The sequence below is a fragment of the Scylla paramamosain genome, chromosome 1 (assembly GCF_035594125.1).
Source record: "Scylla paramamosain isolate STU-SP2022 chromosome 1, ASM3559412v1, whole genome shotgun sequence".
Taxonomy (NCBI): Eukaryota; Metazoa; Arthropoda; class Malacostraca; order Decapoda; family Portunidae; genus Scylla; species Scylla paramamosain.
Genome location: NC_087151.1, coordinates 6,680,512 through 6,697,365, shown reverse-complemented (window position 1 = coordinate 6,697,365; position 16,854 = coordinate 6,680,512). Strand labels below are relative to the sequence as shown.

The window sequence follows — 16,854 nt, the reverse complement described above, 5'->3', positions numbered from 1 at the left end:
CTCCTCCCCTCTTCTCGTCCCCTCAGTCCCTTCAGGCACAGCAGCCGCCCATCAGCTCATTATGAGGAACAAAGTGAGTGTTGTCACGGTGACTGGTGATGGCGGTAAAGGAAGGGGACGGTCATGGTGGAAGGGGGAGGATCTCTCTCTCTCTCTCTCTCTCTCTCTCTCTCTCTCTCTCTCTCTCTCTCTCTCTCTCTCTCTCTCTCTCTCTCTCTCTCTCTCTCTCGTAACTTGCCATACGCCATCCCACATTCAACCATGCATTTTTAATCCTTGTTATCAGTCTGCAGTCATTATGTTCAGTACACGTCAGGATAAACGGAGCCTGTAATAAAGCTAATTTTCCTCCTCCTCCTCCTCCTCCTCCTCCCGTTGTCCTATAATAATGTTCATGTGTACTTCCTGCTGCTGATCTGATCTGCTCACTTTTCCCAGCCCGCAGTGTGGCCTCAAGCACGTCTGGGTTATAACCTAACACACTCTCCTACGCGCCGTTTGGTGTTTTTAGTATATTTCTCCTACTCTTCCTCCTCCCTTTCCTTATACTACTACTACTACTACTACTACTACTACTACTACTACTACTACTACTACTACTACTATTACTGTTGTTGCTGCTGCTACTACCACTGCTACTATTGCTGCTACTGTTACTATCAATTTCACTGCTGCTACTGTCACCGCCTCCGATGTCGCTGCCGCTGCTGCTGATGACTTTCCTCCTCCGTTTGTTGCTGTTGTTGCTGACTGCTGCTGCTGCTGTTGCTTTCTTGTCATTTTCTTATAGTCGTCGTTGTTATCACTGGATTTATTGTAGTAGCAGTAATTGTAGTAGTAATGGTAGTGGTAGTAGTAGTAGCAGCAGCAGCAGCAGCAGCAGCAGCAGCAAGTAGCAGCAGGAGTAGTAGTAGTACTAGTAGTAGTAATAGTAGTAGTAGTTGTAGTAGTAGTAGTAGCAGTAGTAGTAGTAGTAGTAGTAGTAGTAGTAGTAGTAGTAGTAGTAGTAGTAGTAGTAGTTGTTGTTGTTGTTCTTGTTGTTGTTGGTTTGGTGGTGGTGGTGGTGGTGGTGGTGGTGGTCTTGGTCTTGTTCTTCTTGTTTATCCTGTTCTTGTTCTTCTTCTTCTTAATTATATTATTACTTGCAAACACACACACACACACACACACACACACACACACACACACACACACACACACACACACACACACACACACACACCAAGGTAGTCATCAGGCGGGCATTTTGACTTGATTATGCTCCACTGTACCAGTATAAGTGGATTAATGACAGAATAATGTTTATGGATGAGAGATTGGGAAGCGTGGGGCGAGGCGAGGGTGGGAGGCAGGTGGGATGGATAGACGGATGGCTCGGGGAGAGAAGTGACGTGTGAGGCGGGAGGCATATAGGAAAGGAAGAAGAATTTGTATTTATTTAAGCAACCAAAAGCATCAGAAGTGTAAAGATAATATAAAAAAGTGTAGAAGGGAAAGATATTTTAATGGTGCCAGTAAGCATCGTGTGGTTGAGAGGAGATGGCCGCCGAGGGTGACAGGGACGTGTGTCGGATGGAAAGCGGCACGGCGTGGCAGGGGTTTGAGGAGAGGTGCGTGTCAGGGTGTAACAGCTCTGGACACGGGCAGTTGACTTGGCTACGGGTGGTAATGCTCGGGGAGTCAGGAGTCAGGCGTGGGGGAAGGGGGGGATGAGGCTCATCAGGGGACCAATCATCATTACCTGACTCACGCACGTGCCTCCCTCACCTCGACCTCCCTCCCTCCCCCACCTCTCTCTGCCTCCTCCCCTCTCCCTCCCTCCTCCCTCTTTTCTCCCGCCAACCCTGAGGCCCCCGCCCCTCCCTGTCCTGCATCGCTGCCCGCTGTCATGGTCTGAAGAGAGTATCGATGTTTTCAAAATTATTCGTTTTGGAGGAATGATCTGTAAAGTAAAATTTGATACCATCGGAAACAGCAGCAGCAGGAAGAACATCAAGCCATCCTTGGAAATACTTCTGAAATACAAGAAATAAACAGAAAAAAAAAAATCGCCTCCAGTCGACATATGGAGATGAATGCAGGTGGCGTGTGTGGCCACGTGGCGCCGCTTACACGCCAGAAAAAAATCGACCAACCAAGAACAGAAACAGTTTAGAGCACGTGTGTCGGCCACCTCATCATTAACATCCCGTCCCTCCCTCCTCCCTCCACGTTCCCCTCCTGTCGCCCATCCCTTTGATTCCCCTTTTCCCTCCTCCCGGCTCCCCTCACCTCATGACCCTTGTCGGAAGCTAATTACCACCGATAATGAATTAAAAATCGTCGCCGTCTGTTTTCGAAGTCAAATTGATACCTTTCCAGTGCTTGGGTTAATGAGTGGACCAGGTGCGGGCCCTCATCCCGGGGGGTTGACCCTAATGGTAATGGGTGCTCGCTCAGCTGCCGCGTCGGGGTGGGGAGGGAGACGGCGGCGGCTGCACCAGCCAAGGGGTTAGGGCAGGGCGGCACCGCGTCAATAGCCACACGAGGACAGGGTCGTGATGCAGCTAAGTGAAGAGGTTAACTCCATGCCTTATATGTCGCAGGAACCTCCCTAGTGTGGTCGTCTGATACATAACGAAGACATCTGACGGTGTATGTCTTATTGTAATGTGGATACGAACACTGGAATGGCGATGTACTGTAAAGTACTGGAATATTTAATACGCTGTTGCACACATATTACATTTCCACTGATATCTATGTGCCTGAGTGTAATAGGGTTTTTCAAAGAATAGGATAAAAAATTAATGCTATTGAAAGTAGTTATCATAGAGTGGATATTTATGAAGATACAGCGTTAGTTATTTGTTCCTAAAGAAAGTTTTCATTAGAGCTTTGAATGCAGACTAGATGAGACTTGAGGCACAAGTGAGCTGCCTGACGGTTGCTGTTTACACGGGGGAGTGGCGGCAGACCATGGGACCTCTGCGGGCTGGCCACCTTCACACTGCGCGCGGAGTGTGGACTTTACTCAGGCCAACACATAATTACTGGCCGGTTTAATATTAAGCTCCAAAGTTTTGATGTAAAATAGATATTCATTAATCTCTTAAGCTGAATTAGTGGCTACATGTACACAGACGCAACATTATGCCAACGAATTTATGTTCTGATTGCACTGATATGTAGCGCCCTCACTTAAAATACTCCAGCAAAAATTACTAGTTGTTGTTACGCATGATACATCTTTTTTATGAAAGTCTTTTCTTCGATGAGAGAAAAAAATCATTCTTTTGTTTCCTCACTCAAAAAAGAAGAATAAGTAAAGGAACATGGACGTCGTGTTTCTGTTGATGCTTATTATCGCACATGGTGACGATTGGCTGAAGTTGGTGACGCGCTATATGGCTGGGTTTCCCCTTACTTCTCCTGCCCTCCTCTTCCCTTCCCCTCGTTTCTACTTGGTGGTGAACCTTGGAACGGCCTAAGCACGCACCAGCCATACAACGGTCAGCATCTGCATTATTAGTTTCAAACTAAGGACATTCCACCATGAATGCTTTGCAATCGCATGAGTTACGAGACACATATGAGCATACCGGCCCAGCTCGCCACACGTCTGGAGCCGCTCCCTGCTGAGCCCTTGATTAGCGAGCAATTTAACAAAGGCAGAATCCTGCGTTTGTGGCTAATATGTAATCTCTGCTCCCCACCACCAGTGCCGCACCGTTTTGGAAGATGCAGCGGCGGCCCTTGCATCAGCGGTTTGAAACCTGCACCGGCTTGAGGTTACTTGCCTCCCATAACCTGTGAGTCCACGTCCACTTGATAGATTAAGAGGAGGTGCCAATTAATGAAACTTGTTAGTGTTTAGGAGGGAGACTGTTGAACGGCTTGATTACAAGGACGCAGCCATGAACACCGACAGGGAGGGCGAGGTGTCGACATGATACGATTATGAATTACAGGAATCAGACATCAATACATATATATATATATATATATATATATATATATATATATATATATATATATATATATATATATATATATATATATATATATATATATATATATATATATATATATATATATATACTGACAGAATTACGTGGCGTTGCCCAGGTAAAATTTGGCTTTTCAAAGCACGGTTTACCACCCTAAGTCAGTCGCTTGTTCGGCAAAGCTATTAACCAAACAAAGTTTACTTTATAATGAACCACCTAAAATACAGGTCCTTTTACCGTTGTACATGTCCTCAGTCAGTAGCCATTAATAAAGTTTCCCTGAATGAACTCTTTAGGACATACAATTTATTGATTTCTTTTGGAACCCGTTATATCAAAATTAATATTTTTCCCTCTGACTGGAATTGATGAAACAAAAATCCAAGCTAACAATGAATGCTTGGCGCCATCATAAAAAAAAACATGGGCTACGATATACCTGGCGCCACCAACAAGAATTGGGTTACAGTGACAGATTTGCCTGAATAACCTAACGATTTTGGGTTGGAAGTAGTTAAGACATCATCGCTGTCACTCCCCAGATCAAGGGGGACCCTCCTACCAAATTTCATCACAATCATTTCAGTGATTTTTCCGTGATAAGCTGACACACTCACACACAGACAGACAGTGTCTTTTATATATATATATATATATATATATATATATATATATATATATATATATATATATATATATATATATATATATATATATATATATATATATATATATATATATATATATATATATATATATATATATATATATATATATATATATGTTACGCATAATGTGGACAATTGCCTAATGTGAACATTAGGCAGAAAATTGCCTAATGTGTACATCAAGCAAGTAGGTTGCGTAAAGTTTACAAATTGTTAACATTAGGCAAAAAATGCCTATTGTTCAAATTATGCAGCTCAATTTTGCCCAATGTGAATAAGGAAAACATAATTAATTAATGCAATATTAGTATAAGTAAAATAGGTCAATCGATCTCAGGGTTCAGTTGAGTCCAATCACAAATTTTTGCATGATCTGCCTGGGTGACAGCGCGAGTTGCATTTAATTTCTTTTCTTAGGCAGCTGCACCTTCCTGATGTACATTGAGTAGTACATTGACACTTTGTATAACCTTGCCCACCAGTGGCTCTTGCTGTTGCTGTTCTCATCGATAGGCAGATATCAGGAACCTCTTCAGACTTTATAAGGGTCTGTTTGATCCCACTTAGGTCAGCTGGTGTAAATTTTGTTCTAATAATAACCTAACCTAACCTAACCTAACCTAACCTAACCTAACCTAACCTAACCTAACCTAACCTAACCTAACCTAACCTAACCTAACCTAACCTAACCTAACCTAACCTAACCTAACCTAACCTAACTATAACAGACCCAAAGTTTCGAACAACATTCGAACAAAACTGTAGACACTGGTTTGTCATTCAATTCACATTAGGCAAAATACCCTTGCCTAATTTGAAAATCATGCCTAAAGTGGACATTAAGCAAGTAAGTTGCCTATTGTCAACATCGTGCAAACAAATTGCCTAATATGAAGATTAGGCAATTTCACTGCCTAATGTTCACATTAGGCAATTATCCACATTATGCGTGACATATATATATATATATATATATATATATATATATATATATATATATATATATATATTGTTTTCCTGTGAAATTGCATGTATTTTTTGGCATTACATACACATGCACTGGGTGAACACGAGGAGCCATCTATAAAAATTAACAGGTGGATAAAAAAAATAATAATTGACGTGTACTCAGTAAATTGTCAGGCGTGAGCAATGTGCGTCTCCCTCGCCGTGGTGAGCCCACTAAGAGCTTGTTATCCTGCCGTTCTTGTAATATGAACGTAGTTTTTTCTCCATGACCTCACATAAAGGCTTCCTACTTGGGTAAGGAGGATACCATTACATTCATGAGTCCACATCCAATTTTACTTTCCATCAGTTTTATGCGACAGGTTTTTCCTGATAAACAGCAAACACACACGCTGAAGACATCTAAGTTCCAATTTTCCTGTGTTTTTTATGTATATGTTAACGGTCAAATGTAAAACATTTGGCTCTTTAGTCCACCTTTTCTAACACATGTAATACTCAACTATATTTCGGCGTCTTTCCAGCCACACAACAATTTATGAAAATACACAGGGCCATGCACCGTGTTTTTCTCAACTTGTGTGGCTGCCTTTAGGAGAAAAAGATTCACATAAACGAGTTAGAGTCTCTCCTCCCTCTCCTTCCTTTCTCCTCTTCCTCCTGTTCTTCCTTCTTATTTGTGTTTTTTTTTTCAATATTCGTAATCTAACTTCGTATCCACAAAATCCAACACACAAGCTCTAAAAAGTACAAATATTCTTCGTTTACGAGGCAGACGAGTGTTAAAGAACGCCCACAGAGAGGAGTACAAAGTTTTAAGATGATGTTGGGAGCGACACGTTGAGTGAGGGAATGTGTTACACGTGGAAATTGTTACAGGAGGAGAAGAAAAAGACCCAGCGAACCGTGACGGGCGAGGAGGTTTAGGAGAGGACCACGCCACCGAAGACGTCCTGCCATTAATGACTTGGGAGAGAAAGAGAAATGACCGCAAACTTTATACTATTATGGAGTTATTTTCGCGGTCATCCTCTGCTGCCTCGGATGGTGACGGGTGAGGAAAGGACTACCTCTTCTGATGGAGGTGGCAGTGATGATGAGTCGAGATGTTTGATTCTTTTACTTCTAATGACAATATGACACGTATTATATGAATAATACTTGACGATTCAACTCTAATAAAACTAGAGGTGTTACAAAGCTTCAACTGCTGCCTGCCGTGTCTCAAAATGTTCTAAACTTCCACCAGGTCATTTTATCAAGTTGAGAAGCCATGGCAATGAAAGAGATGGTGATGACGGTGATGATGATGTTACTGAATCAAGGTGTTTAGTATAGCATCCTTTAAGTCTATGAGGGAGAGAGGTCCAAAGTTATATGAAAAGACTTTAGCCATTGTGTTTGCAGGCTGTCTGTAGGTGTCTGACTGGAAAAGAATGAAGCACAGCAAGAAAGGTAGGAAGCAGGTCCGCGTCTCTCAGTGCACTAGCAAAAGGAAGTCTTCACCCTACCTCTCTTACGCCAGACGGACCTTCAAGTCAGTCAGTCAACCCACCAAAGATACCCTTGTGAATCTTCCTTTCCTTTTCCACCGATTTATTTTTTTTTTTTCTGTCTATCACCTTCCGAGACACTCCAGACCTCATCTTTTCCGATAATTTCCCTCCGTGAGTTATGAAATCCGTGCCCTTGGGAGTGTGGCGGCAGCATCAGTGGGTGGGAGGGACGGGACACCACGGACGAGGCAGGAGAAGCAGGAGGACAGGACACCGCCACACACCATCACAACTATGCGGGTCACCACTGTCCTCTTGCAGCACGCCAGATCTCGTTGCTGCCCTCTCTTTATCATTAGTGCAACATATATTTCGCCACCCATAAACTGAGGTTATTTTTATGTTGTGTGTGTGTGTGTGTGTGTGTGTGTGTGTGTGTGTGTGTGTGTGTAGGGAGGAGAGAAAGAAGAGAGGAATGGAAGGAGCGGAAGAGTAATGAGCACCGCGGACGCTACTTAAGGTCTGAAATATCCTCGCCTCAGATCGTTATCTTTCCCCGAAGAGTGACTGGGGCGGGGCGCTGCCGGGGGCCACGGGGCTCTTAAGTGTACGATGGCCGCTAAATACTCTGATTCATCGCCGATTTATGGGAGACGGGCGCCAAACTTCATTGTGACACGTGAGGGGGTTTGGAATGGGCAGATCTTTTTCACACCTCAATCTCTCTCTCTCTCTCTCTCTCTCTCTCTCTCTCTCTCTCTCTCTCTCTCTCTCTCTCTCTCTCTCTCTCTCTCTCTCTCTCTCTCTCTCTCTCTCTTCTCTCAATCTTAATACCTTAGTCCAATTTCATTACTGTTTCTGAGTTACACACTGCTATATACACCCATCCACCACCACTACCACCACCACTCTCTATCCTTCACTCAACGCTCTTAACACTCTAAGCTAAAAGATCCATCCACGCTTGAACCTCTTCCGACCTTTACGACTTACTCTCACGGTAGCTAACTCATCCTGCCCCCTAATCTTTCTTTTCCTTCCCTTTCAGCTCACCGTTGACGCCGTAATTTCGGGCCGTTACCATCACAGGCTCCTTGTGGCCCTTACTTCCTCCTCCTCCTATCTGGCGTGTATGTCTTGCTCCCTGGCCAGTGTAGCAGCGGCCGGTAATGCTCCTCGGTACCGGCAGGAGAGGATAACAAAAACCAGGTGAGTTACAGCCAGCCTGAGTAAATTTACAAGACCGGACTACTACTACTCGCTTGATGAACCTACGTGGGATGCTGACCCTGAGGAAGATAAATACTATTTCTAACAACCGCGATCTGACGGGAGATTCCGCCTTTATTTACGTGTGTGCTGCGGGGCTGGCGATGGCGAGCACTGCTATCTAGAAATCCGCGTGTGCACTGTGCTCAAGGAGGTTGGTGTGGATTTATGCTTCAACTTATGACTGGGTTCGCACACACAAAAATTAACACTGGCCTGTGACATTTAAGGTAAGAGGTAAAATCAGACAAATTTTCCCTGTGGATTAGAGGCTCAGAGAGGGAGGGAAGGGAAGTGGGTAGAAAGTTAAGCCCACTCACTCCAAATAAGAATAGGAAAAGAAAAAAATACTCGACTTTTATGTGGGACAACCCTTCCATTTTCCCAGGCCGAGATTTATTGCCGGTGTGATTACGCGGGCGCGCAGGCGTCGTGGGCGTGAGCAGACGTAAATCTCACACCAACAACAAATAAGGGTTAATGTAAGAACCCGCCATTAGGAGCCTTGAAATGTCCTTCCCGGCGTCCCAAAATGATTGCCGCGCAACCTCACCTGGTCAATTATACTTACGGAAAGGGTGATCCAATTTACCTGTTGGTCTGTGTGGGCTTACCTGTGTCTCCGTGTGGGCTTACCTGTGGGTTGGCGGGCTGTCATCTTTACTCCTCAAAGATTACAAGAGTTTAGCTGCGGCCACACACTGCAGGCCACACACAGCCCCCTTCCTGCGTCCTCTGCGGCAGTACAGGCTCCCACGTAAACCCAGAACGAGTAAATTCCAGTGGACGAAGATTCCTCCTTGAAAATTTCTCCCAAAGTAACTCCCACTGCTATAAATTTTCAGCCTGACCCGAGAAATGATCAGAGGAGGATTTGTTTTTGTGAAATTATTTTGGATGAAATTTTCGTGCGGGGTATTTATCTGAAAGAGCTCATGGCGTCCGGCAGTTCAGAGGCTCGCCACCCTCACATTTTCATCCCTACTTTACCTCTCCTCCATCTTGCCTACGTCGCTACCTGCATCTAGCTTTCTTTCAACCAGCCACCACCGCCTTTAATTAGCACAGGTTCCCTTATACTGTTATCTATTCGTTCCCTCCGACACAGTCATTTCCACCCTCACCATGTTCCCACGCCCTCGTACGTCCCCTCCCTCATGCCATTTTCCATCTTTAGACAGCCGTCCCCCACCTTCATTCACCTTCCCCTCCGTCTTAAGCTCGCTCGCATCTTTTATACACGAACTAGTGCACCATAATATCTTCACCTCACTTTTCACGCTTATGTATCTCTTCCTGACACACCCCTTCCACCTACCCGTCATTAGCAAACATTTTTCTCTCTTATATAAAGCGAACAAAGAACGTAACGATTGGGAGAACAAGTAATGAACATTAACGCGTTTTAGATGTGAGGAGGCAATGCACAAGAAAATATGTTTGAAAAGATGGGAGGGCAAAAAGTGCAAAGGGGCCGGTTTGCCGAAAAGAGCTGAAGGCGAGGCTGGGAGGAGTAAGGATAGTGTGCGGGAGGTAGGCTGATTACCTGTTAGACGAGGAATGCATCAGAGTTCTCTGTAAAGGTCGCAATAGTGAGGAGGGCATGGAACGTCGCGAGCGGCAGGCCAATGAGGGTGACTCGCCGACCCGCCTATCAGCAGACCTGTGTGGTTACTGAGCCCTGGACGCCGACCGCTGATTGAGTCATTACAATCTGCATTCGAGTGCTACCCTGTGTTGCGTGAAGAGGCTGCGCACGTTCCTATTATTGTACGTGATTATGTGCGAATGTTTTTTGTCTTCTTGATGTCGACTGCTGCACACTGAGTCTATAATTGTCATTCCCAGTAAATAGGAGGTAGTGTCTGCAGGCGCTGCTGTCTAAGGCGCGCGGTCCCTCAAGCGTGGGTATTGGGTTGTACACATGCCGGTGATCACAACCTTGCACGTCATATTAGTGCCAAGCAAAAAAAAGTATTGCATGTACGCATGGTAAGAAACGCTCCAATTATCATTAGTAACAACAAACAGCAGGGCAAGACACAACCGCCGGCGGTGTGGCTGCCACTTTGCCAGATCTCAGCGCCCGGAAGGTAGGATTGCAAGCCACGCCTAAAAGAAATTGAGACACAAATCTGGAAAGCAAGAAAGCTTCAGAATTCAGAAAAAAAAAAAAAATATGGAATCATGTAAGGGGAGAATATGAAAAAAGATTTTATTTTTTAGCCTTTCCCAATCACTGACAGATTGCGTGCATACTCTGGGAGCCACGGCACGCACGCACACCAGCGGCTGAATCTTCCTCCCGTCCTGCATCCTTAAAACAGAATTCCAGAATCTGTGTACAACTCCCGACAACATACGCGCTGGCCCCGCAATGCTTGGGTCTGGCGTGATGGCGTTACGTCACCAATGCCTCGAAGAAGTGCCTGGAGGGCGACCACTTACTTACATTGGTTGTCGCGTGATGCAGAGGCATTCACTCTCATTAGAACACTCTCACGCGTATGACCACCGGCCCCTCCCCGCGTGCGTGTGTAGTGTGTACCCCGCACGTTCCTCATACCCGTCCCTCGTATTCCCCGCTGTTGGTATCAGCCAGAGCATCTCATCTCCTAGACGGATTATGTTAGCACTAAGGGAATCTATCTTCTTCGGCATCTTCAGGTAACTTACAATTCAGGTTTTGATAGTTAATAATTATCATTTGACGTAGTGCTTGGAATTCCTGAAAGATTGGGGCTCATTTGTCTGCCTTGCCTGTTTGAAAATCGAGCAACTAAGGATCCTGCGGGCTTGCAAGTACTACCTGCCCGCACCTCCACCGCCGCGGGTCACTGGGAGACTGAGGCAGATTCGCAGCTGCTGTCTACATCGTGTGTCCCTCTCCTTTATTTCGGCGCCTGTTTCTCGTTCTTAACGGCTCGGCTGCCACGTTGTGTACATTAGATTATAGTATCCTAGATGATTCATAGCCAGATATACTACATAGGTGCTCATCTAGTTATCGTAGTGTATGATAGCACTTCGCGCGTTTGTGTCAGTTTTTTGAGCTATCGCTGGCTTGTGGGTCAGTTCACACACGGAATTACCAAAAAAGAGCTCGCCACCAACGCCCACACGCCTCGCCACAGATGAAAACCACAGCTACGATTATGACACGCCACCATGGTAGATAGAATCAGTGTGTGTGTGTGTGTGTGTGTGTGTGTGTGTGTGTGTGTGTGTGTGTGTGTGTGTGTGTGTGTGTGTGTGTGTGTGTGTGTTTAATTTGTCAAGTAGTCTGGCCAAAGGCACAAAAATTAGAAAGAGAAAAGCCTGTTCAGTAAGTTTCTCCCTCTGAAAAAAGTTAAATTATAAGATTCCCAAAAATTGACCAATCTAATTTCAGGGCGTTTTGAATCTCTCTCTCTCTCTCTCTCTCTCTCTCTCTCTCTCTCTCTCTCTCTCTCTCTCTCTCTCTCTCTCTCTCTCTCTCTCTCTCTCTCTCTCTCTCTCTCTCTCTCTCTCTCTCTCTCTCTCTCTCTCTCTCTCTCTCTCTCTCTCTCTCTCTCTCTCTCTCTCTCTCTCTCTCTCTCTCTCTCTCTCTCTCTCTCTCTCTCTCTCTCTCTCTCTCTCTCTCTCTCTCTCTCTCTCTCTCTCTCTCTCTCTCTCTCTCTCTCTCTCTCTCTCTCTCTCTCTCTCTCTCTCTCTCTCTCTCTCTCTCTCTCTCTCTCTCTCTCTCTCTCTCTCTCTCTCTCTCTCTCTCCCCGTGTGTGTGTGTGTGTGTGTGTGTGTGTGTGTTGCTGTCTGTCTGTATGTCTGTCTGTCTGTCTTTATGTCTGCCTTTGTGCTTACATGTCTGCATTTGTAAATAGATAAATTAATAACAGAATAGCGACTGACACACCATCGCACAGAATAACATACAGCTCCACCGCAACGTCAGTAGCAAAGGCACTGCAAAGAAAATGAAACTTAACTATGAAAACCTGTGGTCGAAATAATTGTGACGTTACCCTCTGTAAATTAAACTCCATGACATCAGCACACTGCCAGAGAACCAAACTCATATTTCCAATCGGACCTGCCGCATGTGTTTTCCAGTTAAGGGGGAGTGGAATCGAGGTAATGACTAAGAGAAGAAGCACATCCCTGGATTATTGTGTAGAGAACAGATGAAGGTATAGCCAGTGCCCGCCAAATTGTCTCTCGGTGTGTGTGTGTGTGTGTGTGTGTGTATGAGAGAGAGAGAGAGAGAGAGAGAGAGAGAGAGAGAGAGAGAGAGAGAGAGAGAGAGAGAGAGAGAGAGAGAGAGAGAGAGAGAGCGCAGACAAACAGACAGATAAACAACCTTAAAGACAGACAGACAGACAGATAGAAAATTGAGAAAAGAAAGCTATTTACACTCTAGCTTTGGAGGAAAGACCATGAGCTTGTGTTCTATTTTTAGGGGAAAGAGCAATATTAAAACCAAGGGATAAAAGATTGTAAGACACATTCCAGATACCTTTGACGAGAGTGAGTGTGTGAATGAGTCAGTCGGTCAGTGAGTCAGTGAGTCTGGTAGAAACGTGTGTGTTAAGCCTGAGTCGCATTTGAGTCTTCAGTGTGACGTTCCATTAGTGTAGCGAGGATGCGCACTGCTCCCTGAATCAAAACTCATGGTTGGGGGCAAGGGAGGAGAGCCCCGGTTGATCAATGGCGCTCTCATCCACACGCACACCCACCCACATCCACGCACACACTGGCACACTCTCCCAACCACCTATACCCACTAACCAACTAATCCTAGCCACTTACACCCACCGATCCTCTCTCCTAGTCATGCACACTCACCCAACCACACCCAGTCACCCATTGGCTGTAGTAATGGTGGTGGACATGGTGGTGTTGGTGAACGATGTGAAGATGCATGTAATGGTGGTGGTGGAGGTGATGAGGAAGGAATGCAAGGTGTAGTGTTGGTGGTGGTGGTGGTGGTGGTGGTGGTGGTGGGGGTAGTGGCACGTGGTAGCAGATTATTCTCGCTCCCCAGATGACACTGTCCCCTCTCTCTTCCCCTCCCTCTCCCTCTCCTACTTCCTCTCCCTCCCCCTTCCTCTCCTCCCCCTCCCCCTCCCCACTCCCCAACCAACCAGTCTCGTCCCCCTCTCCCCCACATCCTGGCCCATCACCTTTTGCGTACTGGTGACGTCTGCTGTGACCCTGACGTTACTGGTGGTGGTGGTGGTGGTGGTGGTGGTTTGCCTCGTCCTGTTGCTGCACTGATTTGCTGCTGATATGATGCTGTTGTGTACGTACGTAGATGTAGTAATAGTGATGAAAGTTAAAGTAATGTTATTGGGTACTACTACTGCTGCTGCTGCTGCTGCTGTTGTTGTTGTTGTTGTTGTTATAAGAATAATATAGATAGTGATGATGATGATGATAATAATGATAATAATAATAATAATAATAATAATAATAATAATAATAATAATAATAATAATAATAATAATAATAACTGCTAGCAATACTACCATGTTATTTAACTTTTACTACTAATCCTATAACAACAACAACAACAACAACAGTGTATAGACAACAACACCAGGATGAATAGCATCAGCAGTACCATCAACACTAGCAGCAGCAGCACCAGCAGCAGGAGCAGAACAGAATGTCACCACCACCACCACCACCACCACCACCACCACCATCACCACCACCCGCTGTTACGCATGACGAGCTAAGCACAAACTCAGATACGATTATGGGTGACACTTAGACTCCGCTTATGACAAAAAAAAATATGAATAAAACTCGTAAAATAAAGAAGTCAGAACCGCAGAAAGAATTATTGTGGTCACATCTTTGAGATAGCAGATTTATTTACGCATGTTTAGTTGTTGTTGTCTCATAAGTAAATGTTTTCAATGGCCTTGTTTAGTTGCAATTAGTGGCGGTGGCGTGGGTCAGCGGGAGGGAAGGAAGGGCCGAACTAAAAGCTGATCCTTGTTGGTCATCATAGGAGTAATTAATATATCAGTGTTACAAGGATGTCTTTTTTATGGTTTTTTGTACTCACATTCTTGACCTCCATAACTGTCTGCGCCTCCATAAGGTTGCAGAGAGAGAGAGAGAGAGAGAGAGAGAGAGAGAGAGAGAGAGAGAGAGAGAGAGAGAGAGAGAGAGAGAGTATGTGTGTGTGTGTGCTTGTGTGCTTGTGTGTCCTCCGCATGCAGGTGGTCGCGTTGCTGGTCCGTGGAGTGGACGAGTATCGAGAGGGAGTATCGTGTTACACGCTGGAGTGTGTGGAGGATTGTGGCCACAGGCAAAACCGGATCGAAATGGCATTAGATGTGGTGTTTATATGTAATCACAAGTGTGTGTGTGTGTGTGTGTGTGTGTGTGTGTGTGTGTGTGTGTGTGTGTGTGTGTGTGTGTGTGTACCGGAGGGCTGACGCAGAGGGCCGCTAACAAGACCGCCCTTCCTCACGGCCCACCCACTGGCGGTCATGGTGGGTGGGTTGGTGGGAGGGTAAGTGAGTGGATGTTACGGTGGGCACATTAGACACACCGAGTTAGACCAGTGATGCGCTTGCCATGCCGCGGTGACTGTGGCAACGGTGGTGGTGGTGGTGGTGGTGGTGGTGGTATAGGAGAGCATGCCAGTGGGTGAGAAAGATTGTACTGTAGGGGTGACAGCAAAAGTGATGATAGGTTGTACGTAAAGGCGAATGATGAAGGGGATGAAGGAAAAAGGAAGGAAAGTTGATGGTGGTGGTGGTGGTGAGTGGATTTGGTACAGAAAATAGAGAAAATAAAAGTGAATTGGGAAAAAAGGAAAGTCCCTGAATTCTTGGGTTTCTCTCACTTTACTACCTGTCATTTGAGGTGCTGAAGACAAAGATTAGATGCTCGTTGTTTTTTTTGCTTGCTTTCATTCTTGTCTAGAACTTTTATCTCTCTGCTTCACTTGTTTCCTCTCCCTTTGCTCTGCTGTGTTATGTTTTATTACACACACACACACACACACACACACACACACACACACACACACACACACACACACACACACACACACACACACACACACACACACACACACACACACTTGACACTCAAAAAACACCACTCATTTTCCTTATAACTCTTCCTAACTTTCAATCATTCACGCCTCGTTCACTCCTTTCTCTCCCAGCTTACCCTGCAGACCCACCACCACCACCACCACCACCACCACCAGCACCTCACCCTCCCTCATCAAATAGCTTCATGGTGGATAAACTCAAGAAATCCAGTGCCTTATACAGTAAAAGTCAGATCCTTATCGCTCACATCTCTTTTCAATTACTTTACCCCGAGAACAGATAATTAGCAATGATTGTAAATTCTTGGCGTCCACGTTTAGCGTCTAGATATCGTGACCAGTTACGGGAAGGATGTATGAAGGATCGGGTCTCCTTCTCCGTCCTATCAATTTTTCGTTGTTTTCTTGTGTACAGGAGGGAAAGAGAGAGAGAAAGAGAGAGAGAGAGAGAGAGCTCGTATTAGTTATAGTTACATATTCTTATTTCTATATTTCTTTCTTTTCTCCCTTTTGTCCTTCTTGATTTGTTTGTACTTCTGTCTTTTGTTGTCTTTCTATTTGTTTGAATATTCATTTGTAACTAGTTTGTCTCTCTCTCTCTGTCTCTGTCTCTGTCTCTCTGTCTCTGTCTCTCTGTCTCTGTCTCTGTCTCTGTCTCTCTCTCTGTCTCTGTCTCTGTCTCTGTCTCTGTCTCTCTGTCTCTCTGTCTCTCTCTCTCTCTCTCTCTCTCTCTCTCTCTCTCTCTCTCTCTCTCTCTCTCTCTCTCTCTCTCTCTCTCTCTCTCTCTCTCTCTCTCTCTCTCTCTCTCTCTCTCTCTCTCTCTCCTTCCCCACCCCACCCCCGCCCTGCACTGAGCTACATAACTTCCCCACATCACCTCAGTCGCCACACACACTGCAGTCGTGCCCACCCCGACACACCTTGCCGCCGAGTAGAGCTCAAAGAATAATCAATTTGAGGCAAACTCGAGGCGTGCTTCATCTTAACTTCCTTGCCTCCCACGTAATCTTTCTGTAGTTTCCTGCCACTCCATTCTCTTATCTTCCCACCTGCTCCATCCTTGATCTTCTTCTTCTTCTTTCTTTCACCTCCTCCTCCTCCTCCTCCTCCTCCTCCTCCTCCTCCTCCTCCTCCTCCTCCTCCTCCTCCTCCTCCTCCTCCCCTTCTTCTCTCTTTACGTTCATCGCTCAACACGCCACCACATCGCTTCTACGCCTCATAAACCTCGGCTTACCTGAACCTAGAAGGGTGCAGGCGAAAAGGTGATTTATAATGTTCTTGTTACCTGCGATAATTTCAAGACGTGCTCCCGGGACGTAAGAATTAAGTGCAAATCATCTTTATTTATTTTTTTCTTTACTTTCCTTGTTTGGAGGACGACTATAGCGGCTTTTACTCGGATGCTACAT

The 16,854-nt window shown here is 45.4% G+C and overlaps 1 long non-coding RNA gene across 3 annotated transcripts in view; it reads left to right on the top strand.

Annotated features, from left to right (window-relative positions):
* Window positions 1–8,331, top strand: part of LOC135116117 (uncharacterized) — a 259,797-nt gene extending 251,466 nt beyond the window's left edge. For all 3 annotated transcript variants that reach the window (XR_010276241.1, XR_010261071.1, XR_010261163.1), the window contains one exon: window positions 8,171–8,331. This is a non-coding gene — a long non-coding RNA (uncharacterized LOC135116117). The remainder of the gene's footprint in view (window positions 1–8,170) is intronic.
* Window positions 8,332–16,854: the final 8,523 nt, after the last annotated feature.